The sequence below is a fragment of the Scyliorhinus torazame genome, chromosome 6 (assembly GCF_047496885.1).
Source record: "Scyliorhinus torazame isolate Kashiwa2021f chromosome 6, sScyTor2.1, whole genome shotgun sequence".
Taxonomy (NCBI): Eukaryota; Metazoa; Chordata; class Chondrichthyes; order Carcharhiniformes; family Scyliorhinidae; genus Scyliorhinus; species Scyliorhinus torazame.
Genome location: NC_092712.1, coordinates 80,480,371 through 80,505,542, shown reverse-complemented (window position 1 = coordinate 80,505,542; position 25,172 = coordinate 80,480,371). Strand labels below are relative to the sequence as shown.

Genomic DNA, 25,172 nt, shown 5'->3' with positions numbered 1-25,172 from the left:
TACTTCATTAGAGGCGCTACAAAAATTCAAGCTGCGGTGCTGATTTGATGGAGGCCAGTATCTTACTATTGCCAAGTGGCCATTGTTCATGTGATGCCAAATTATTCTTCCCCTCCAGAAACTCCTAGAAATGCAGAATCTCCAGTGGGTGTCATTGAACAGGAATCATGGGTGGTAATTAAAGTATGCTACAGGAGTCATCCCCCCCCCCCCCCCCCCCCGGCTAGCCAGTGAGTGAGAGCCCTGCATCTCGTACTTTCGGAAAGATCTGCTGAATTAAATGCCAGTCAAGCACTTAAATGGGCAACAGCCAGCCTTTCCTGGGATCAAAGAACCCAGGGTGATTTATCGCCACCCTTCCCCCTCCCTCAATTTCTGCCGAGCAGTCAGAGGCTGGGAGCTGTGCATTACTCTGCAGTGCCACTGGGGAGTGGCTGGTAAAACACCTATGTCATCATCGTCACCAAGAAATCCAGGCCACAGGTGAGTGATGGAAGAAGGGGTCATGGGGCAATGGGTCAGAGTGGAGAGGGGAAGGTTCTGCAGCAAGAACAGATGTGGCACCCACTGGCCTCCACCTTCCCAGTGTTGGGTCCCTCGATCAGGCACTGAATGCGTGGAGACAATGTCATGACAATGAGGGACCCTTCCTCAAAACCTGCAAGTAACATCAAGGATTTGACTTTATTCCTTCCCACAAGATAAGAACAAGGAACAAAGAAATGTACAGCACAGGAACAGGCCCTTCGGCCCTCCAAGCCCGTGCCGACCATGCTGCCCGACTAAACTACAAAGAACAAAGAAATGTACAAAAAACTTCTTGAGCCTGACGTGATGTAAGTTCCTACATAGAACAGACAGTGCAGAAGGAGGCGATTCAGCCCATCGAGTCTGCACCGATCCACTTAAGCCCTCACTTCCACTCTATCCCCGTAACCCAATAACCCCTCCTAACCTTCTTGGACACTAAGGGCAATTTATCATGGCCAATCCACCTAACCTGCACGTCTTTGGACTATGGGAGGAAACCGGAGCACCCGGAGGAAACCCACACACACACGGGGTGAACGTGCATGCTCCGCACAGTGACCCAGCGGGGAATCGAACCTGGGACCCTGGCACTGCGATGCCACAGTGCTATCCACTTGTGCTACCCAATGTTACTGGTTGAATACTCGCCATAGCAGAATGAGAGCATTAAGTGAGCAACAATTGCCCAGTCAAGGGCTTCAGTGGGATGGGAAGGGTGTCCAGAAGCAATCCCGGCCTGGATTTAATTGGGACAGAGGCTCTCCACCCTCCTCCCGATTAAATGCCCCTGCCACTTCAATGGGAGGGCTTTCAATTCCACCCCTTGAGTGGGAGCTGTGACCGATTTCCATCTTTCCTAATCCAGGCACACTGAGGTTCACATTAATGCTGGACAGCTGTCCCGGCTGTGTTCAGCCAAGTCACTGATAGAACCGGAGACATCATTGGGCTGGATGACTCATTTCTCACCGGACGCTTCATTTACAAACTGAGACTTATAGGGGGAGCCGTCTGAAGAGGTTAACAGATTTGTTGTAAGATCAAATTCAAACAAATAAAGCACGAGGAGGTACACCTGCTTTAAATTTCTTCTGTTGTTATGTCAAATCTTTGAAAAAGAACATCTGGGAATTTGCCTTTGAACTCATTTCCCTTTCTTTTTATGTTTACTTCCTGACAATTTGTAGCTGATGTCTCACAGCCGCGCTATTAATAACCCCAAGTGACCAGATTTTTCTGCTCTGGCACTGATATCTCACACAATTGTGTGAGTTGTGGATAACTAGCTTGGAGTTGGCTTCAAAACTCCCCTGCCGAAGCAACCCACCCTGAGTATGGGGCCAAGATCATTTCAAGTTCTTGGTTTTTTTTTGATGTGTGCGTTTTATATCTTTTAAAATCACACGAGCTCTGCGCTATTGTTTTATTGCCAGGGCCTTTAAGTAGTCAGCACATCTTGCATAAACAGCCGCAGGTGATAGTCGCGCCTGCTTGGTTTGCCATATGCGGGTTGTCTGGAAAAGTAATCAGTTCAAAGTGTTCTGGATGCATTTGGTTTAAGGGGGGAAAAAGGGCAAGCTGGCTACGTCCTCTTGTAAACGTGGAGAGGAGCAAAATCTCTTGACAGTAGATACTTTAGACAGACTGTAACTGAGATGGTGAGCCAGGAGGAGCATAAACGCCTCAAATGAAGGCTGACTTCACTATACTTGGAAAATAATCAGAAATATCCTCATTCTGAATTGCTTCCTTTCCTCTGGGACTTGCGATGATTTTAAATGAGTGAATCTGGAGTTATTTTGTTACGGTTTCACTGTTATTGGTTTAATAATTGAAATGAGCAAGAGTGGGGAAGTGCCGTGTACTCCATAATCTTGCATTGAGTATATACACCTACTCAGCATCAAAACTGCACTTTACATTGGTCCCAAAGTCTGCTTGACAGGTTAGCTTGCAGGCTGCCACATCTGTTCGAGTCTAGATGGACGCCCTTTCCTCTGTGCTTTGAATCTCGCCTTAAATTCCACACATGCCTTTGATTTACTTGGGAACACAGGAGTATGTTATCTTAGAGCTCTGGAATTTTCCACCATTACTTAGAATATTGGCTTGGACATAATTGGATGAAAGGTAGCAGACTCAAAGCTGAATTGTGAGCAAGGGACTGCTAACTTTGAGGTTTTATGTTCTTCTTAGTGAGCGAGTGACTCAAAGGATTGCGTCAATGAGACAATTTTCACTGGCCCTTCAGCCCCCTTCGCTATTACTTGGAATCTTCTGGTTTTAAGGCTGCAACATTCAGTCATCCCAGCTCCGAGAATCAGTTTCCATCAACAACGGGCTTGGGATTTGTATGATGCACGGCATATAACAGTCGGTAGACTTTATCCAACTGCTGCCCCATCTGTGGAAAGAGGTAATTATTCTTCTTCATTTCTCATGAGGCAAGACTTTACTTGAGTTTTATGGTCATAACTATGTCCACTTGTGTTCATTGCTTTGTCGGCAGAGATATGTTGAGGTTAATTTGTTTTGTGTAGGTGAGAAACTCCCAGATGTCTGAGATTTCTGACAGCTTGTCCAGCTGGGCTGACCCGCTAGCAGCCGGCACTGGTAAACAGATTTAGTGCCACACTGTGATTGAACTCTCAACAATCGTCACGCCCGGCTTGTCATGATGTGGTTGGAGAAGTATTGGACGCATTTATGATTTATTAATGCAATGATAAAAGGAACGGGACTCCTCTTTTGTGTGCTGTGATCATTAATGCTAATTGTGGTTCAGAGGTTCCACAGTAAAAATGAATTCATGTGATTGTGTGTCGTTTAGAATTTTTATGTACACACGCCGTCTTTATTTATTGCTTCCGTACTGAGATTAAGCGAGGAACAAGTGGAGACAAAACTTCAATGTCTATTTCTGTTGCTCTGTTTCTTTCCTTTTAAAGTTCAATTCATTTTTTAAAATGGGTCTGTGCGCCCCTCCAGTGGCTCACTGAGCACATGTACCATGAGGGGAGGTTCTTACCAGTGACAGATCAGAAAAACACCAGATTTTGATCAGCTGAGGTAGATGACCTCAACCAGCGCTGCAGTACGAGCTTCAGTGATAAGATAAGGACTAAAATTGGCCATGATTCCCAAATCGGCTCATTATCCACTATCTGCGAGGACAAATGCATACCTGTTGGTCACGTAGACTGTCACCGCCAACGATACAACCATCAGTTTAAAAAACTGAGGCTCAGTTATCTCCTGGCTATGGCTAATAGATTAATGATACCACTAACCCATCATGGCCCTCAGACACAAGAGGAGTTATTAAGTGGCATATATTGAATGCACCGTAAGACGTTCAATCGGCACACCTTTCTGAGCACCGTAATGTGCTGCTTCTCCCACTTCATTAACCCTCAGATTATCCCAGTGTAAAAACCAGGAACTGCTGGGAATACATGTCAGGTCCAGCTGGAGAGAGAAAGAGAGGTTAGTTAATGTTTCAGGTGGATGGCCCCCTTTGACAGCTCTGATTAATAAGCCATGAATTGAGAGAGCCAGCACATCGACTGGACTCATTGTCATCAGTCCCAGAAAATGTCACAAGTGACACATTGAACAAATGATCCACGGTAATCCAGAATGATATCATCTGTTTGAATAGGCACCAGAGACCAATCAATTCCAGGCTTAAAAATGCTGGGATCTGTTGGCAAGAGAGCTGTGAAATTCAAAGAATGCACATGCAGGAGGCCATTACAGGTCGCTTGCGAACCTATCTTTGCTCTTTTTAAATGTTTTTTTATATAAATTTAGAGTACCCAATTATTTTTTCCCAATTAAGCAGCAATTTTTTTTGATTTGATTGGTTTTATTATTGTCACATGTATTAGTATAGAGTGAAAAGTGTTGTTTCTTGCATGCTGTACAAACAATGCATACCGTACATAGGGAAGGAAGGAGAGACTGCAGAATATAATGTTACAGTTATAGCAAGGTGTAGAGAAAAGATCAACTTAATACGAGGTAGATCCATTCAAAAGTCTGATGGCAGTCGGGAAGAAGCTGTTCTTGAGTTGGTTGGTACGTGACCTCAAACTTTGGTATCTTTTTCCTGATGGAAGAAGGTGGAAGAGAGAATGTCCGGGGTGCATGGGGTCCTTAATTATGCTGGCTGCCTTTCTGAGGCAGCGGGAATTATAGATAGAGTCAATGAATGGGAGGCTGGTTTGCGTGATGGACTGGGCTACATTCACAACCTTTTATAGTTTCCTGCCGTCTTGGGCAGAGCAGGATCCATACCAAGCTGTGGTACAACCAGAAAGAATGCTTTCTATGGTGCATCTGTCGAAGTTGGTGAGAGTCGTAGGTGACATGCCAAATTTCCTTAGTCTTCTGAGAAACAGCGCGGGAGCAGAGAGAGTCGGGACAGCGAAAACAGCGCAGGAGCAGAGAGAGCCGGGACAGCGAAAACAGCGCCGGAGGAGAGAGCCGGGAGATTTAAAAAGCGCGGGAGGAGAGAGCCGGGACAGCGAAAACAGCGCGGGAGCAGAGAGAGCCGGGACAGCGAAAACAGCGCAGGAGCAGAGAGAGCCGGGACAGCGAAAACAGCGCGAGAGGAGAGAGCCGGGAGATTTAAAAAGCGCGGGAGGAGAGAGCCTGGACAGCGAAAACAGCGCGGGAGCAGAGAGAGCCGGGACAGCGAAAACAGCGCCGAGGAGAGAGCCGGGAGATTTAAAAAGCGCGGGAGGAGAGAGCCAGGACAGCAAAAACAGCGCGGGAGCAGAGAGAGCCGGGACAGTGCTGGGAGAGGTGAGTGCACAAAAGGTGTGGCAGGAGTGCCTTTAGTCACGGAGTGCTGATTGGAACAGAGTGCATCTGAGTTTAGGTGAGTGACTGAGTGCTGATTGGAACAGAGTGCATCTGAGTTTAGGTGAGTGACTGAGTGCTGATCGGAACAGAGTGCATCTGAGTTGAGGTGATTGACTGAGTTCGGGTGAGTGGCGAGAGAGGGCTGTGTTCAGGTTTATCCTTGAGGTTCTATAAAGAATTAAAAAAAAAAAGATATTTAAATTAATTAACTAGTTGAATATGGCTGGACAGGTAATGTGCTGTTGCTATATGATGATGGAACTGGTGGATCCCATTGAGACCGTCAGTGACCACATCTGCAGCAAGTGTTGGCTGCTCGAGGAATTTCGGCTCAGAATTGATGAGCTGGAGACCGAGCTGCACACACTGCGGCACATCAGGGAGGGGGAACATTACCTGGACGCCTTGTTTCAGGAGGCAGTCACACCCGGTAGAATAAGTTCTGTTAATTCGGACAGTGGTCAGGGACAGAGTGGTGTGACTGCAAGGGAGGCAGGTAGGGGGATCCTGAGTTTAGGAGTTGAGGCGCCTCAGCCCTTGACCTTGTCCAACAGGTATGAGGTACTTGCTCCCTGTGTGGATGAGGAAGAGGGCTGTAGGGAGGATGCGTTGACTGACCACTGCACCGTGGTACAGGAAGCCATTCAAGAGGGGGGAGCAAAAAGACAAGTGGTAGTTGTAGGGGATTCTATAATTAAGGGGATTGATGGCATCCTTTGTAAGCCAGATCGAGAGTCCCGCATGGTATGTTGCCTGCCCGGTGCCAGGGTCAGGGACATCTCTGATCGGCTTGAAAGGATTTTGGAGAGGGAGGGGGAGGATCCAGTTGTTGTGGTCCACGTTGGGACTAACAACATAGGTAAGACTAGGAAAGAGGACCTGTTTGGGGATTATCAAACACTAGGGACTAAATTAAAGAACAGGTCCTCCAGGGTTATAATCTCTGGATTACTACCCGAGCCACGTGCCAATTGGCATAGGGTTGAGAAAATTAGAGAAGTTAACACGTGGCTAAAGGAGTGGTGCGGGAAAGAGGGATTCCATTTCATGGGGCATTGGCATCAGTACTGGAGCAGGAGGGACCTGTACCGTTGGGACGGTCTTCACCTGAACCATTCTGGGACCAGTGTTCTAGCGAATAGGATAAATAGGTTGGTCACAAGGACTTTAAACTAGCAAGTTGAGGGGAAGGGAAGTGTAAAGCTGTGGACAGTATAATGGTTAATGGAGATCAAGGCAGCAGATTACGTGACAGGTTATTATGTAGAGATATGGGTTCAAAGACCAGGAAAATTAGGAGAAAGGGTAAGAGGAAAAATAAATTGCGAAAATTTACTGATCAAGGTGTTAGGATTCATAACAAAGACATAAAAAACAGCATAAGTGTACTTTACCTGAATGCTCGTAATATACGAAATAAGGTAAATGAGTTGATGGCGCAAATCATCGTGAATGACTATGATTTAGTGGCCATTACTGAAACATGGTTAAAAGATGGTCACGACTGGGAGTTAAATATCCAAGGGTATCAGACTATACGAAAGGATAGAATGGACGGTAAGGGCGGTGGTGTAGCTTTGTTGTTTAAGGATGGCATCCGGGCAATAGTAAGGGATGATATTGGTGCTATGGAGGACAAGGTTGAATCAATCTGGGTGGAAATCAGGAATAGTAAGGCGAAAAGGTCACTGATAGGAGTAGTCTATAGGCCACCAAATAGTAACAGGATGGTGGGGCAGGCAATAAGCAAAGAAATAACGGATGCATGTAGAAATGGTACAGCGGTTATCATGGGAGATTTTAATCTGCATATCAATTGGTTTAACCAGGTTAGTAAAGGCAGCCTTGAGGAGCCATAGAATATGCCCGGGATAATTTCCTGGAACAGTATGTAATGGAACCTACAAGGGAACAAGCGGTCCTAGATCTGGTCCTGTGTAATGAGGCAGGATTGATTAATGATCTCATAGTTCGGGATCCTCTTGGAAGGAGCGACCACAATATGGTGGAATTTAAAATACAGTTGGAGAATGACAAGGTAAAATCAAACACTAGTGTTTTGTGCTTAAACAAAGGCGATTACAATGGGATGAGAGAAGAACTAGCTAAGGTAGACTGGGAGCAAAGACTTCATGGTGAAGCAGTTGAGGAACAGTGGAGAACCTTCCGAGCGATCTTTCACAGTGTTCAGAAAAGGTTCATACTGACAAAAAAGAAAGACGGTAGAAAGGGGAAAAATTGACCGTGGATATCTAAGGAGGTGAGGGAGAGCATCAAATTGAAGGAAAAAACATACAAAGTGGCAAAAATTAGTGGGAGACTAGAGGACTGGGAAGTCTTTAGGGGACAACAGAAAGCTACTAAAAAAGCCATAAAGAAGAGCAAGGTAGACTATGAAAGTAACTGGCTCAGAACATAAAAGCAGATAGTAAAAGCTTCTACAAATATATAAGACAAAAAAGAGTGGCTAAGGTAAATATTGGTCCTTTGGAAGATGAGAAGGGAGATTTAATAATAGGAGACGGGGAAATGGCTGAGGAGCTGAACAGGTTTTTTGGGTCAGTCTTCACAGTGGAGGACACAAATAACATGCCAGTGACTGATGGAAATAAGGATATGATAGGTGAGGACCTTGAGATGATTGTAATCACTAAGGAGGCACTATTGGGCAAGCTAATGGGGCTAAAGGTAGACAAGTCTCCTGGCCCTGATGGGATGCATCCCAGAGTGTTAAAAGAGATGGCTAGAGAAATTGTAAACGCACTAGTGATAATTTATCAAAATTCACTAGACTCTGGGGTGGTCCCAGAGGATTGGAAAGTAGCAAACGTGACACCACTGTTTAAAAAAGGAGGTCGGCAGAAAGCGGGTAATTATAGGCCGGTAAACTTAACTTCGGTTGTCGGGAAAATGCTGGAATCTATCATTAAGGAGGAAATAGCAGGGCACCTGGAGGGAAATTGTCCCATTGGGCAGACGCAGCATGGGTTCACAAAGGGTAGGTCGTGTCTGACTAATTTGGTAGAATTTTTTGAGGCTGTTACCAGTGCAGTAGATAACGGGGAGACAATGGATGTGGTATATCTGGATTTCCAGAAAGCTTTTGACAAGGTGCCACACAAAAGGTTGCTGCATAAACTAAAGATGCATGGCATTGAGGGTAAAGTGGTAGCATGGGTAGAGGATTGGTTAACTAACAGAAAGCAGAGAGTGGGGATAAATGGGTGTTTCTCTGTTTGGCAACCTGTAACTAGTGGGGTCCCTCAAGGATCAGTGTTGGGCCTTCAGTTGTTCACAATTTACATAGACGATTTGGAGTTGGGGACCAGGTGCAATGTGTCAAAGTTTGCAGACGACACTAAGATGAGTGGGAAAGCAAAAAGGGCAGAGTATACCGGAAGTCTGCAGAAGGATTTGGATAGGTTAGATGAATGGGCTAGGGTCTGGCAGATGGAATTCAATGTTGCCAAGTGTGAGGCGATCCATTTTGGGAGGAATAACAGCAGAATGGATTATTATTTAAACGGTAAGATGTTAAAACATGCTGCTGTGCAGAGGGACCTGGGTGTGCTGGTGCACGAGTCGCAAAAAGTTGGTGTGCAGGTGCAACAGGTGATTAAGAAGGCTAATCGAGTTTTGTCTTTCATTGCTAGAGGGATGGAGTTCAAGACTAGTGAGGTTATGCTGCAAATGTATAGGGTGTTGGTGAGGCCGCATCTGGAGTATTGTGTTCAGTTTTGGTCTCCTTACCTGAGAAAGGACATATTGGCACTGGGGGGAGTGCAGAGGAGATTCACTAGGTTGATCCCAGAGTTGAGGGGATTAGATTATGACGAGAGGTTGAGTAGACTGGGACTGTACTCATTGGAGTTTAGAAGGATGCGGGGGGGGGAACTTATTGAGACATATAAAATTATGAAGGGAATAGATAGGATAGATGCGGGCAGGTTGTTTCCACTGGTCAGGGAAAGCAGAACTAGGGGGCATAGCCTCAAAATAAGGGGAAGTAGATTTAGGACGGAGTGTAGGAGGAACCTCTTCACCCAAAGGGTTGTGAATCTCTGAAATTCCTTGCCCAGTGAAGCAGTTGAGGCTCCTTCTTTAAACGTTTTTAAGAAAAAGATAGATGCCTTTCTAAAGAATAAAGGGATTCGGGGATATGGTGTACGGGCCAGAGAGTGGAGCTAAGTCCACAAATATCAGCCATGATCTCATTAAATGGCGGAGCAGGCTCGAGGGGCCAGATGGCCTACTCCTGTTCCTAGTTCTTATGTTCTTATGTAAAGTAGAGTCATTGGTGGGCTTTCTTAACTATAGTGTCGGCATGGGGGGACCAGGACAGGTTGTTGGTGATCTGGACACCTAAAATCTTGAAGCTCACGACTTTATTTAGCGTGGCCAATCCAAGTAACCTGCACATCTTTGGGTTGTGGGGGTGAAACCCGTGCAGACACTGGGAGAATGTGCAAACTCCACACAGACAGTGACCCGGGGTCGGGATTCGAACCCGGGTCCTCAGCGCCGTGAGGCAGCAGTGCTAACCACTGTGCCACCGTGCCTCGCCTTTTTAGATGTGAACATTTTCTGTTTTTACGATCCGAGTTACAGGGTGTGATTTAATGGAAATGAAGCAGAGTCCCGTGTCGAGCACATTTAGCTAGGTTTTTCCCGGCGCCTGCAGCACCAAGAATGACGCCGCTACCAAATGAGTCTCTGCTTCATTTTGGGGCCTTGGCGAGGAAGGCCTCACTGCGGCAGTGCTCAGTCTCATTTGTAAATGTCACCCTGATCTCAGGGTGCCACCTCAGGGTGCCACCGCAGCCTCCGGACCCCCCCCCTCCCCTCCCATGCCCCAACTTACCTATTGGGGGTCCGCAAGCCTCCCGTACCCCACCTCATAAGGGCAGGGTACCCCTGGACACAATCTCCGACTTGGGCAAAATGTCACCCGGCACCTTGGCACTGCGAGCCTGGCACCCTGGTATTGTCCCTGCCAGCATGGCAGTGCCATCTGGGCACCATGGAATTGCCAAGGTGGCACCCATGTGGCACTGCCAGGATGCCCAGGTGGCATCGGGGATGCTAGGGTACCGCCCTGCCCAGCACCCTACCACCTAGGGGCCACCCATCGCCTGGCAGACTCCTGGACAAGTGTTGCTTAGTCGCTGTTTATGGAAATCAGTGCTAACCGGCACTTGCTAGGCGTCTCCAAGGCGCGGGGGTTAGATACCTCGCCTTAGGTAACTACGGTGTGTGCATATTAAAGAAATCTTTACTGCATGCTTTAATATGCAAACTTTGCCGCCGCCCATTGTGAGCTGGATCCAGATCACGACGTCTCGTAAAGACCCGTTAGATCTCGTGAGGCGTAGCGAGCCGGGTAAATCTCGCAAGAGACCTCTCGCAAGATTTACGGCCATGCTACGCCCTGAGTCGGGCACGGCCATTAGATCACAGCCACAGTGTTCACAATTTGGCACAGTGGGCTAAACAGCTGGCTTGTAATGCAGAACAAGGCCAGCAGCGCGGGTTCAATTCCCGTACCGGCCTCCCCGAACAGGCGCCAGAATGTGGTGACTAGGGGCTTTTCACAGTAACTTCATTGAAGCCTACTTGTGACAATAAGCAATTATTATTATTTATTTTTATTTTTATACCTCTTAATTTTAAAGATTGTGTTTAATTACCGGACATCTTTAACTTATGTAGCTGAAAACACCCAGACGTCCTGAACAGTTCAGGGGCACAGCAACTGTGGTGGCCTTGGAACGATTCTCCCTGAAGGTTGATGCTGAGATTGAGTTGGGTTGAAACTTTTGAACCAGCTTTCACAAGGTAGTGTGAGTAATGAACCAAGCGATCGCTGGCCACTTTGGTCCACTGGTCCATCTAATCCCTGACCTTATTCTAGTGATTCTTTTCTTGTCGGGCAATGGATTGTAGCTTTCTGGACGCTGGGCTGGTCTGATTGGTGCAGAGCCACCACTTCACTTTAGATTGCTGTGCACCAGTTTTAAACTTTCAAAACATTTGTTTGTGGGATTTGGGCACCGTTGATAGGGTCAGGCTTTATGGCCCAACCATAGTTTCCCCTGAGAAGCTGATGGTTAGTTGACTTCTTGAACTACTGCAGTCTGTGTGATGAAGATTCTCCCGCAACGTTTTTAGGTCTGGAGTTTCAGGATTTAGCCAGATCAACAGTGGAAGAATGACAATATAGCATTATATCCTTGCAGATGGAGTTCCTCCCATTCTTTGGGTGAAGAAGTCTCTCCCGAATTGCTGATTAAATTAAAGATTTTATATTTATTACCCCAGTTGTTATCACCCCACCAATTGGAAACCCGTGGCCTGGATTTTCACAGAATCATGAGGACTCCAGACACCTTTCAAAAATGGCAGTTTGGATGATGCAGAAGTCCTGCCTCCATTCCCGACAAATCCCACTTTGCCTGCAAGGAACAGGAGTGGGGCATGATTCACGTAGGAGGGAAATCTGAACTCAGCAAGACCATTTGACATCAGTGCTGAATTCAAATATATTCAACTTTGGCTGTTGTATTGGCCTTATCCTGTAACGTGGGAGTCATCGAATCATGGAATCATATAATTCCTACAGTGAAGAAGGAGGCCGATCGACCCATCGAGTCTGCACCGGCCTTCTGAAAGAGCATCCGACCATGGCCAACTTCCCCGCCCTAGCCCTCTAACCCCGCCTGACCTTTGGACACTAAGGGGCAATGTTAGCATGGCCAATCCACCCATCCTGCACATCTTTGGACTGTGGGAGGAAACCAGAGCACCCGGAGGAAACCCACGCAGACACTGGGAGAACGTGAAAACTCCACAGTTAGTTACCCAAGGTCAGAATCCAACCTGGATCCCTGATGCTGTGAAGCAGCAGGGCTAACCACCATGCCACAAGGTCCAGCTGAATCGATGGTGTAAACATAAATTCTCCCAAAGGGTGGATAAGGTCCATTTGAGTGCCTTGATTTAAAGTTTTTAAATCTCCTGCGCTTTAAGAAAGAAAAATAATAGGCTGAAGCTGTCACTGGAAGTTAACAAAAACATTCTGCTGGACTTCTTTGACTGAAAGGTCATCTGATATGGGTAAGGAAAAACAATTAGCATTTAGTTGTGCATTTCACAACAAAGAGTTCTTTGTTGATATTTCCCTGGAGGGCTATTATTATGTTATCATGAATACTTGGCTGAGCTTTAAAAGCTACAATCATGCTAGCAGTGCGTTCTGAGTTCACAGTTTGACTGACAGTTTAAAGAGGCAATTAAAGGATTTGCTCGATGTGGTGTTTGAATAAAGGTTTGTTTGCTTTTATAATGGGAACATGCAAACATGTGAAATAGGAACATTTGACCCCTCTAGCCTGCTCCGCCATTCTATAAGATTATGGCTGATCTACTAGTTTTTCAAATTCCACATTCCCATCTATCCCCAATAACCTTTGATTTCATGGTCCAATAATAACAATCACTTATTGTCACAAGAAGGCTTCAATGAAGTTACTGTGAAAAGCCCCCAGTCGCCACATTCTGGTACCTGTTCGGGGAGGCCGGTACGGGAATTGAACCCACGCTGCTGGCCTTGTTCTGCAATACAAGCCAGCTGTTTAGCCCATTGTGCTAAACCAGCCCCAGATAAGAGTCTAATACGAACAAGGGATGCAAAGAAGAAGAAATTGAAGAGAATGAAAAACTTGAAATGTTTTCATGAATCGGATTTTGTTTGAGGGCAGAATTTTTTCAGTCCCTCACTATTGGGTTCAGTGGGTAAGGCCTGCCCGCCCAAACCCCGCGCCTGCACTAACCCCAATTGAGCCCCTTAAGTGGCCAATTATTAAGGCTTGCGGGAGGAGTTCAAGTGCAGGGGGAATAACAGCTGAAAAAGGAGAGCATCTCCCTCAAGAGCCTCTTTTCCACAATGTGCACTCCCACCCACATACCCCAGGCCTGCTCCCTGTAGATGGTTCCTACTGCCCTCCTCCCACTTTTCCATCAAAAAGCCACACCTCTTCCTGCCAGCTCCTTGTGCTTCATCTCACCTGACTGCCATAAGACTCCCTGCATTTACCTGGACCTGAACTCTGGAATTTGGGGGGCACTTACAGTCCCAGTCCTGACCTCTGCTGCCCTGGCTATTCAGAGCTATTGGCCAATCTGATTGGCTGGCAGCTCTCTGAACCTGGGGCTGGCAGCGGGGAATTGAACCTGGGACCCTGGCGCTGTGAAGCCACAGTGCTATCCACTTGTGCTATTGTGCTGCCCATGTTGGATGAGTGGCTCTGGAAGTGGCATAGAGTCAATGAGGGAACAGGGCAAGTGGATGGGTAACATGAGCTGGCATTCAGTTGGCATGAACATCTGAGGGGGCCGGGCGGAATGAGTTGGTTGGGGGGGGGCGGGGACATGATTTGACATTGAGATAGCATGGAGGACAAGGGGATAGGGTGGGAGTGAGGGCTTAAGTGGGTCGGTGCAGACTCGATGGAGTGACACCCACATTGCATGAAAGAATTTTAAAAACTGATCAGCTCACTTTGGATGTTGTCCAAATCTTGACTGCATGAGAGCATGAGTCTATTTATAGAATCATAGAATCATAGAATCATTGAAATGCAACTTCACCGATGGAGTCCATTTGGCTGGCCGTGTCCATGCTAGCTTTCTTTAAGATCCCCACATCCCTTCCTTTTCCCTGTAGCCCTGCAGTTTTTTCTCTTCAGATAATTACCCCGTTCCCTTTTGAAAGCGGCAGCTATTGGAATTAAATTTATTATTAAATCAAGAAACTGAGGCAAGGATAAATACTCATCATCCAAGAAAGGGCCAAGTTTTAAATGGAAATATATAATGTCACCCTGGAACTACTCTGGGACAAGAAGCTTAACCAATAATGCAAGGTCAGCTGACTTTGCACATTACTGGGTAAGGTAGCACCAGAAGAATGACAGGATTGCATGAAAAACACAATTTAAAAAACATTTCAGTGCCCACAGCTCAATAGTTCTAAAACTGAAATTAACTTCTAAACTAACTGAGTAGGTTTTGATTGATGTACAAAAATAAATAACTGTGCTTCTGTTGAAGTGAGGGTAGATTTATTATGCTCTTTAACTACCTCGATGGAAATCAGTGGATAATAAGCTGTCACTTGTGTGGAAATCATTTTTACTGGTCACGAGGAAAGTACCGATGACAAAGGCCATTCAACCTGATTTAGCTAAACTATCCAGAAAGACCCAACAATCTCTGATAGGATAGACAGATATTAAATCCTGCACAATACCCTCAGTGTGTGTTGAGAAACTTGAATAATCCCAAAATGCAAACCTGGGGCATCATTCTCCAACCCCCCGCCGGGTCGGAGAATCGCCGCGGGCTGCCGTGAATCCCGCCCCCGCCGGTTGCCAAAGTCTCCGGCACCGGAGATTCGGTGGGAATCGCGCCGCACCGGTTGGCGGGCCCCCCCACTCGATTCTCCGGCCCGAATGGGCCGAAGTCCCGCCGATAAATTGCCTGTCGCGCCGGCGTAAATTAGAGTACCTATTTACCGGCGGGACAAGGCGGCGTGGGCGGGCTCCGGGGTCATGGGGGGGCGCGGGGCAATCTGACCACGGGGGGTGCCCCCACGGTGTCCTGGCCCGCGATCGGGGCCCACCGATCCGCGGGCGGGCCTGTGCCGTGGGGGCACTCTTTCCCTTCCACCTCCGCCATGGTCTCCACCATGGTGGAGGCGGAAGAGACTCCCTCCACTGCGCATGCGCGGGAAACTGTCAGCGGCCGCTGACGCTCCCGTGCATGCGCACCCTGACATGTCATTTCCGCGCCAGCTGGCGGGGCAACAAAGGCCGTTTCCGCCAGCTGGCAGGGCGGAAATTCCTCCGGCGCCGGCCTAGCCCCTCAATGTTGGGGCTCAGCCCCCAAAGATGCGGAGCATTCCGCACCTTTGAGGCGGCGTGATGCCCGTCTGATTGGCGCCATTTTGGGCGCCAGTCAGCAGACATCGCGCCGTTTCAGGAGAATTTCGCCCCTTGGACGGGATTTGCCGAACTTCTGTGGCAAAATTGCGATCGACGCAGGGGCAGGGAATGGGCGTCAACCCCGAAATCCGGTCCGACGCCGTTCCCACAATTCTCCAGTCCCCGGAGAATCGTCGCGAATCGTGCGGGCGCCGTCTATGCGGCGCGGGTAGGGGGCCATTAACAGAGGCCCCTGCAGCGATTCTCCGAAAACTGGCCGAGTTCCCGACGGCGTGGTTCTAACCACGTTTTGCCTGTTGGGAACGGCCAGTGGCGGCTGCGGAGTCAGTCCGCGGCTGCCCTGGTGGGGGGGGCGGGGGGATCCTTCACCGGGGCGGGGGGCCTCACGGACAGCCAGGCTAGCGATCGGGGGCCACCCCGCGCAATCTCGGGGGGGGGGCTATATTTCTGGGACCGGTCCGCGGTGTGAATCCGCCATGTCTCACTCAGCCGACGTGCGCGCAGGCGCGGACTCCCGACCTTAAGTGTAGGGCCCCGTATCGGCAGTCAGAGCTGCGAGGAGTACTCCAGAGCCCTGCTGGCCCCCTTCAGGCAGGAGATGAAACACCCGGGTTTTGACACTGGAATGGTGATATTGCCCCATTATTGGAGAATCCCGCCCTTTGTTACTGAAAAGGCGCTTGACAATTTTTTTCCTGCTTCCACCTGCTCTGAGAATTAAAAGAGATCCACCATCTTGTGTGTAGGGTTTCCCAATTTATGTCTAAATTAATTTGTTCCATGAAACCCTACATAGTCAGTCTAAATCAATTATGGAGTGAATGGGGACAGAGTGTAATAATGAGCATAGTGCAGCTTAACTCGGTCAGAGACATCAATGGTTCAGGTGGATATCTCTTGGCCTCCCTGTCGCGAGAGACAATGGGTGCACGCTGGTGGATCGCTGATCGGTTTGGTAGCGTCTGGTTCACTCTTTCTACCGTGATGTTTTGGTTGCTGTGAGGTGACTAGGGAGGGATCTCACCAGAGGGCGTGCCTGGGCAGAATATATGGGGACTTTGGGCTGCCCAAGCGTCAGAACCTCCCTCTCGGCCTTGCTGATGGGGTCTGAAGGAGTGTAGAGCACAATATGTGGCACCAGTGTGGCTGCAGGAGCTGCCGGAACATGACACCTTAAAGAGCTCCACTCCGGACTTTCTGTTAGCGTTTACCCCCTTAGCCTTGGACCCTCCCGAGATGCTCACAAGGCAGTGGGGCTCGTATCCCTGAACAGGGGCCCTGATCAGGTGCTGTCAGCTGGAGCAAGCTGAGCCCGGGTATCGCAAAGACAGGGTTGGCACTCCCTGAACTAGCTCTGCTTCACAGGCGCTACCCACCCTCCTCCGGTGGATACAAAGGTTTATTACTAATACTACTTTATTTAACTACATTTGCAATTAAGTGATCAATATCATCACAAGGTTAAGGGTAATAAAGTTACAATAAAGATAACTTGACTCCTATTATTAATCAACAGAGGACCACAGTTTCCTCGTAATTGTTCTCAGATGTACAGCAGAAGGTAAGGACAAGCCGGGGTTCCAACTGTTCCAACTAGTTGGTATGTCAGTGACTCGGGGTCACAATTTCAAGATGGTCAGCAAGAGAGCTAGGAGTGAGATGAGGAGAAACTTCTTCACTCAGACAGCTGTCACGGTTTGGAATGCGCTGCCTGGGCGAATGGTGGAGATGGGTTCCATAGGAGTTTCAAAAGAGAGCGGGATATATATTTGAAAGTGATTATTATAGAGGGCTACGGAGATAGGGGACTGGATTCTCCGCACCCCAACGGCATAATCACGTCCGGCACCGGGGCGGAGAATCCAGTTCCACGCATGGAATCGGGACCTGCGCCGGTTCCTCGATTCTCCGGCCCCCGAATAGCAGCGTACTCGGGGAGTATCCCCTACCGGCAGGCATTGCCAGAGGCCCGCCCTGCTATCCTCCGCCCCCGACCGGCCGAAGTCCTGACTGTGTGGACCACTCATGGTCCTGCCATTCGGGATTCACGTGGCCGCTGCGGACTCAATCTGTGGCTGCCATGGTTGGGGGCTGGCCAATCAGAGGGTAGGGGGGTCCTCATACGGGACCGGGCTATTTGTGAGCGGGCGGTCTGGGTCGGGCGCCCGACCAATCGCGGGCACTATTTGAACGGTCCATCCCCACGGTCTGAGTCCGCCATGGAGCACGGCGTGAGCTGGAGTCCGCCGCCGTGATCATGCGTGGCCTCTGACCTGGAAGTGTGGGGGGCCATATCTGCAGCTGGGGCTGCAAGCCTCATGACGGCTCCCTGCTAGCCCCTTGCAGGGCTGTGAATCTGCAGCCTTTTGACCCCAGTTTTTCTGGCGTACAAGGCCACCGTTTTCACGACGGCGTGGGGACATAGTTCCTGAAACGGAGAATCCAGCCCAGGGTTGGGGAATGGGACCAGCTAGATTGCTCTTTTGGGAGACGAATGGCCTCCTTCTGTGTTGTAAATAACAAACAAACAAACAAAGATGCCTGGAAACATTGCAGATTTTTTTTCATTCGTGGGACATGGGCTTTACTGGTTAGGCCAGCATTCATTGCCCAACCCTAATTGCCCTTGAGAAGATGGTGGTGAGTTGGCTTCTAGAACCGCTGCTGTCCCTGTGGTGTAGGTACACCACGGTGCTGCTAGGGAGGGTGTTTCAGGATCCCAGACTTTGGATCACTGTCTGTGTAGAGTTAACACATTCTCCCCATGTCCACGTGGGTTTCCTGCAGGTGCTCCGGTTTCCTCCTATAGTCCAAACATGTGCAGGTTAGGTGGATTGATCATGTTAAATTGCCCCTTAGTGTCCAGGGTTAAGGGGATAGAGCGGGGGTGGAGAGCCCAGGTAGACTGCTCTTTTAGAGTGTCGGTGCAGACTAGAATGTCTGAACTGCCTCCTTCTGCATTGTCGGGATTCTATGATTTTGACCCAGCGACATTGAAGGAGTGGCAATATATTTTCTAGTCAGGATATTGAGTGGTTTGGAGGGTGCTTACAGGCAGTGGTATTCCCATGTGCCTGCTGTTCTTGTTGTCAATAGATGATAGTAATCGTGGGTTTGGAAGCTGCTGCCTAAGGAGTCTTGCTGAGTTCCTGCAGTGCATCTTGTAGCTGGTACACAAGGCTGCCACTGTTCATCAGTGGTGGAGAGATTGAATGTTTGTGAATGGGGTGCTTTGTCCTGGACAGTGTCGAACTTCTTGAGTGCTGTTGAGCTGCACTCACTCAGAAAGGGAAGAGTATCCCATCACACTCATAACTTGTGACTTGTAGATTGTGGACAGGCTTTGGGGAGTCAGGAGGTGAGTTACTTGCCACAGGATTCCTAACCTCTGACCTACTCTTGTAGCCTATTTATATGGCTAGGCCTGTTAAATTTCCGGTCAACTCCCCCTGGATGTTGATAGCGGTGGATTCAGCCATGGTAATGCCAATGAACGTCAAAGGCCGATGTTTAGATTCTCTTTTATTGGAGATGAACATTGCCTGACACTTGTGTGGCACAAATATAACTTGCCATTAATCAGCCCAAGCCTGGATATTATCCAGTTCTTGCTGCATTTAGACATGGACTGCTTCAGAATCGGAGGAGTTGCCAATGGTGCTGAACATTGGGCAGTCATCCGCAAACATCCCCACTCTGTCCTTCTATTAGAAGAAAGGTCATTGATGTAGCAGCTGAAAATGGTTTGTGCTAGGTTTCACCCCGCCTCATTTCATTAACTCCAGTTTTTCTAGGGCTCCTTAATGCCTTACCTGATCAAATGCTGCCTTGATGTCAAGGACAGTCACTCTCCCCTCACCTCCGGAGTTCAGCTCTTTGGCCCATGTTTGAATCAAGGCTGTAATGAGGTCAGAAGCTGAGTGACCCTGGCAGAGCCCAAACTGAGCGTTCGTGAGCAGGTTATTGCGAAACAAGTGCCACTTGATAGCACTGTTGATGACCCTTTCCATTCACTTTACTGAGAATTGAGAGTAGACTGATATGGGGCAGTAATTGGCCCGATTAGATTTGTCCTGACTTTTGTACACAGGACATACCTTGGCAATATTCCACGTTGCTGGGTAGATGGGTAGCTGTGCTGGAACAGCTTGGTTAGGGGTGCGGAAATTTCTGGAGCATAAGTCTTCTCTACTATTGCCAGAATATTATCAGGGCCCATAGCCTTTGAAATATCCACTATCTTCAGCCATTTCTTGCCCGATAGCAAGGAAAGCCATCATGAGGCTTGAGGACCTTTAGATCTTTAGCTCTCCCAACTGGGCAATTTCTTGATATCACATGGAGTGAATTGAATTGGCTGAAGACTGACATTTGTGATACTGCTGACCTCTGGAGGAGGCCGAAACGAGTCATCCACTCGGCACTTCTGGCTGAAGATTATTATGAATGCTTCAGCCTTATCTTTTGCACAGATGTGCTGGGCTCCTCCATCATTGAAGATGGGGACATTTGTGGAGCCTCCTCCTTCAATGAGTTTGTTTAATTGTCCGCCACCATTCACGGCTGGATGTGGCAGGACTGCAGAGCTTGAATCTGATGGTTGGTTGTGGAGTCATTTGGCTCTGTCTGTTCCATGCTGTTTATGCTGTTTGACAGGCCCCCGAAGCAGCCCCTGAACCCCACACGCCACAACGCACTATGGGAGGGCTCGTGGCCCCCACGCAACACCCACGCATGGCACCCCCTGGCCGGATTACACCCGTGCACAAAATGCCAGCTTGGCACCTTGGCGGTGCCAACCTGGCACCCTGGAAGTGCCCGTGACACCTGGCAGTGCCTCCTGGGCACTTTGTTAGTGCCAGGCTGGCACGCAGGTGGAACTGCCAGGTGCCAGGCTAATATTGCCAGGGTGCCAAAGTGGCACCAGCAGTGCCAGAGTGCCACCCTGTGCAAAAGGCATGCAACTGGGGGGCCTCTGATACATTGCGAGACCCCCATGAGTGCCGTTTCGTCTGGTCCCCGTTTCTGGAGACCAGTACTGAATGCCGCTCGCCTGAGGTCTCCGAGGCAAAGGAGATTGATCCCGCGCCTTGGGTAACTCAGGAAATTAAAATGAGACTGGATGTCTTGCTTTAATATGCAGATCTGCTAAAAAGTGGTCCTGCCCAAAATGGGTGGGATTCACATTGTAATGCCTCACGAGATCGCGTTAGATCTCACGAGGCGTTGCGAGCTGGTAGATCTCCTCCAATTCATACATGTGGCATCCCATTCACCCCTTGCTTGGTCCTTGTCGGGCTCCAGCTTTCCACCCCTCTACTTCCCCTTTGCTTTCCATCATTCCCCCTCCCCTCCACTTCTTAGAAAACCTTTCTCTCCATTTCCCTTCTGTTTGTTGCCCCTTCTCCCAGTCCCATGCAAAGCTCTTTGCAGTAACTTCATTGCAATGTATCCTACTTGTGACAATAAAGATTATTATTATTTTGTCATCCCCCCTCCTCCTCCCCTCCCTGGCTGGTCGAAATGCTGGTCACTGAATATTCAGTGTTTAAGTTGCATTGTACAGTTGTGTCCTTCAGGACAACGGTAGCGCCCATCTGGAGCAGACCAAACCTACACCCATGCTGTGTCTGAACCCTGCCTGAGTACAGCGATGTGACGACAGAGGAAGCCACTGGGAGGACACCAACGCTATACCTCCAGCAGTGTGGCATTCCACTGGCATCGAAAGGAGACAGAACAGCTCACCTTGAAATCGCAAGCGAAGCGAGGTCTAACCTGCGCGCACCTTTTTCAAACAGGATCCAGACCGATGTGATTCTGCGCCGGTGTGACGCAAGGTTGGAAGTTGGATTGTGATTCCCGCAAGAAGCTAATTTAATGAGCATTCATGAGATGGTGATGAATGCAAATACCATTCACACCACCTGTCAGCAGGAAACCTGACCCATCATTAATGCACATCGGGAAAATTGCAAACTAATTTTACTCTGGTGGATTTGGCTCATGCTAGATTCTCTGCTCCCGCCCTCCATGGATCCCGCTGCAGGCAGGATGGGAAAATTGCCCTCCGTGTACAAAATCCATTGGAACCTTCAGCACCTGTTTTGTGCAAACTCCACACGGACAGTGACCCAGGGCTGGGATTGAACCCGGGTCCTCGGCGCCGTGAGGCAACACTGATAACCACTGCCCACCACGCCGCCACGACCCTCCTATCTTTGGTTATCTTTCTTCAAAGTTCGAACAATTTGACGGGCACAGAACCTCTCTATTGACCATTCCACACATTTCTCAGTGCTCTGAAACTGATGTTATTACGTCAATTTCTCACAATTTTGCAAAACCTTTCGAAACTTCCAAATTCACCATCCTAAAAATGTTTGAGAGAGCTCTTCTGAAAGCTTCCTTAACCTTTGTCCTTTCCCCCTTCTACCATTCCTTTAATAGAATGGACTCTTGCTTTGAACTCCCATGAATTATTATAACGGGAAACTCCATGAATTATTATAACGGGAATACCACTTCAGGTCACTTCACTAATCAAAAAACAATTTACTTAAACTATATTTGAAGACATGACTTGAAAAGTGCAACTATGCCTGTGGGAGTTAGAATCAGAATAGCACATTATGCCGATAACAAGGTTGAGAAGGATCAGCACACATTGCTTTCCAGCCATCAGCTAGTTATTACAGGTCCCAGATTGCTTGACCTAAAGACGTGAAGCAATTCTTCGTTTCCAGAATAATGAACTGCTATTTGGTCAGAATGCTACAATTTTACAATCGTTGTCATCACATCTGATTGTTTTCACTGAGTGAAAACTATGAGTCGTGGCGTTCACTACTATCTACTGGATTCTCATTGGTGAGCCAGGTGGGTTTTTATGACAATGGCTTCATGGTCATCATTGGACTTTAAATTCCAGATTCACCATTTGCCACAGTGGGATTTGAACTGCGATCCCCATTACCCTGGGTCTCTGGATGACTGGTCTTGTGATAATACCGCTACACCACCGTTAGTCAGCCTACACACTGTCTTCCTACGACAACTGGAAAAGAAAAAGACTCATTACTCAATTGGATGATGCTCGGCTGTAAAGTAAACAGCCCTTTTCTATTTTCACAGAAGAATACAGTAGAACCATAGAATTCCTACAGTTCAGAAGGAGGTTATTCGGCCCATCGAGTCTGCACTGACCCTCTGAAAGAGAACCCTACCCAGGCCCACTGCCTGGCCTATCCCCGTAACTCCCTCTAACCTGCACATTTTTGGACACTAAGGGGCAATTTAGCATGGCCAATCCACTTAACCTGCACATCTTTGGACTGTGGGAGGAAACCAGAGCACCCGAAGGAAACCCACACAGACACGGGGCGAATGTGCAAACTCCACCCAAGGCTGGAATTGAACCTGGGTCCCTAGTGCTGAGAGGCAGCAGTGCTAACCACTGTGCCACCGTGCTGCGCCCTGCACAATCTTGCACTGCAACGGTGGGATGTTTTGCATAAGGGAGAAATTGAGAAGCTAGACATCTCCTCGGACAAGGGGAATGTTGAAGGGGATGGTTGTGAAGGTGGAGAGGGTTTAGACGAGCCACAAGAAGGTGCCATTACACGGGTACAATGTGATAGACATGTTGTGGTAACCTGATAGCTATAAGACACCAGGTGGAGTAAGGGATGTTGACAAATTTTCACAATCCCTAACGTTTTTCAGCCTTCAATGCTTCAACACTTTCATTCTCCGTTTAGAAATTTCACAAAAAGTCAAATATTTAACACTGACCATGGGGACATCAGTAGTCACCCTGGTTGCCTGTGACATGGCCACCCTGTCCTGTGCCTCAGCCACCGCCTGCACAGTGTGCCCCAGGCCTCGGACATCCTGGCCCATTGCCGATACCTTCGCACCCAAGGCCTCCACCACGGTTACCATCAATCGGTATTGGCCTGGATTGCACGCATTGTCGGCACCGCCTCCTGCTCCTGCAGGTGGTTGGACACCTCCAACTGCGCTGCAGGTACTGCGTGGTTGCTGACACCCCGTCATGTTGTCCCCGGTCTGAGCCTGCATCTCCTGCATTGATGGGAAGCACTAAACCTGTATGTACGGCAGCTAGTCCCTGGAGTCGGGGAACGTCTCGCGGGTTTCTATCTCCACCTAATGTACTGCTGCATGTGTGTGGTGCACACCAGATAGTGCCCCAGGAGCCTCTTCACTAATATTCCCAGCTGAGGTGAGTGTCTCTGGAATGCTGGAGGGTGTAGGTGACAGCAGTAACGCGAAATCGGTGCTGTCCCCAGACATGCTCTGGGGTGCTGCGGGATTGCGGCCGGGGGTGTGGGACCCCGGATGGTCCTGCCCCATTGCCCAGTGGGTCGCAGTGCTGTGGCTGGGGGCAGGACACACCAACTCGCCTGCCTCAATGGGAGGTAACCCTGCAAGAAAAACGACAAGGCGCATTGTTAGAACACGAGTGGATGTGCTGTGGGAGGCAGGGGTGACTCACGTGCCATAGGGACATCCCAAAACATTGGGGGCTCACTTGGTGGTGCCATGCCAACCTCCACCTTGGCCACTGCCCACTCTCTCACCCCGCCGAATAGGTGAAACTCCTTCTGCTCCGTGATGGTGAGGGGCCGCAGATACACTGGGCCCCCTCCAGTCTTTTCCCGCTCCCTGTGATTGTGGCCCACTTTCTCTTGGGGGGACAGATAATGCACAGTGTGAGACACTCCGATGCAGACAGTGCAGTGGCCTGTGTTTGCAGGGCATCTGACCATGGCGGGCGGTATGGGTGTTGTCATGTGGAGCAGGATGGGGTGCGAGGGGACTGATGGTGGGTGGGGTGCTGTTGCCTTCTGGCGGGGGATGCATGGTGTAGGGCAGGTGCATGTGGGACAGGGGTGGTGCCAGGGGCATGGAGGTGGTGGTTCAGCACGTCTGGCCAGGATGGGTGGGGGGGGGGTTGCGTGTGGGACATGGGGTGGGGGTGAGGGATAGGGGTTTGAGTGGGACAGGGGTGGTGCCAGGGGCACAGTGGTGGTGGTGTTGCACCTGGGCCGCCCTGAGGAGGTTGTGCATCTTCTTCTGACCCTGCTGCCCAGTCCTGGCGGTGGGGCCCACAGTGCTCACAGCCTCTGCAACCTGCACCCCATTCCAGTTGATGTTGGCGGGTGACAGCCTCCGTCCCACCCCAGGCAACAGGGCATCCCAAATCTCCTCCAAGGCATCCAGCAGTATCTCCAGCTCTACATCGGCGAATCCTGGGGCCGCTCTCTGGGGTGACATCTTTTTGGCTGGAATGAGAGTGTGTGGGGATGGAGTGCTTATATACCACTCCAGCTTGGCAGGCTCTCCAGTGCCAATCCCGACCACAGCAAATCCAACACTGGCGTCTGTTGAAATTGCACTAGTTGCACGTGGCGCATGGAATGGGCCATTAATATATTTCTGAATTCCTCCAGCAGTCGCACCCCATCATCATTGTGGAAATCCCGCGATTCAATCCCAGCATCAGCATTTAGTCCCTGAAATGGAGAATGCCCCCTACATCTTCCTGCAGAGAGGCAAGGAGGTCCTTGGACTTTGAAGTTTGATACTACTTTTTTTCATAAGCTGACTCTCAGAGTAAACACCATCACATTTAAACATCGACAAACAACAGGCATTAGTGTGACAGCAGCAGGATAACCATTAAGCTTGATGACCATTTCACCAAAGCCTTTCTGCCTGAGATTTAAGGTTGGCAGGTGTATTGGC

The 25,172-nt window shown here is 49.1% G+C and overlaps 1 protein-coding gene across 1 annotated transcript in view; it reads left to right on the top strand.

Moving 5' to 3' along the window:
* The first annotated feature begins 2,539 nt into the window (after nucleotides 1-2,539).
* The window catches only part of jcada (junctional cadherin 5 associated a), a 483,762-nt gene continuing 461,129 nt past the window's right edge, over nucleotides 2,540-25,172 (top strand). The window contains exon 1 of the mRNA XM_072508374.1: nucleotides 2,540-2,947. The gene's annotated coding sequence lies outside the window, so the exon portion shown is untranslated. The remainder of the gene's footprint in view (nucleotides 2,948-25,172) is intronic.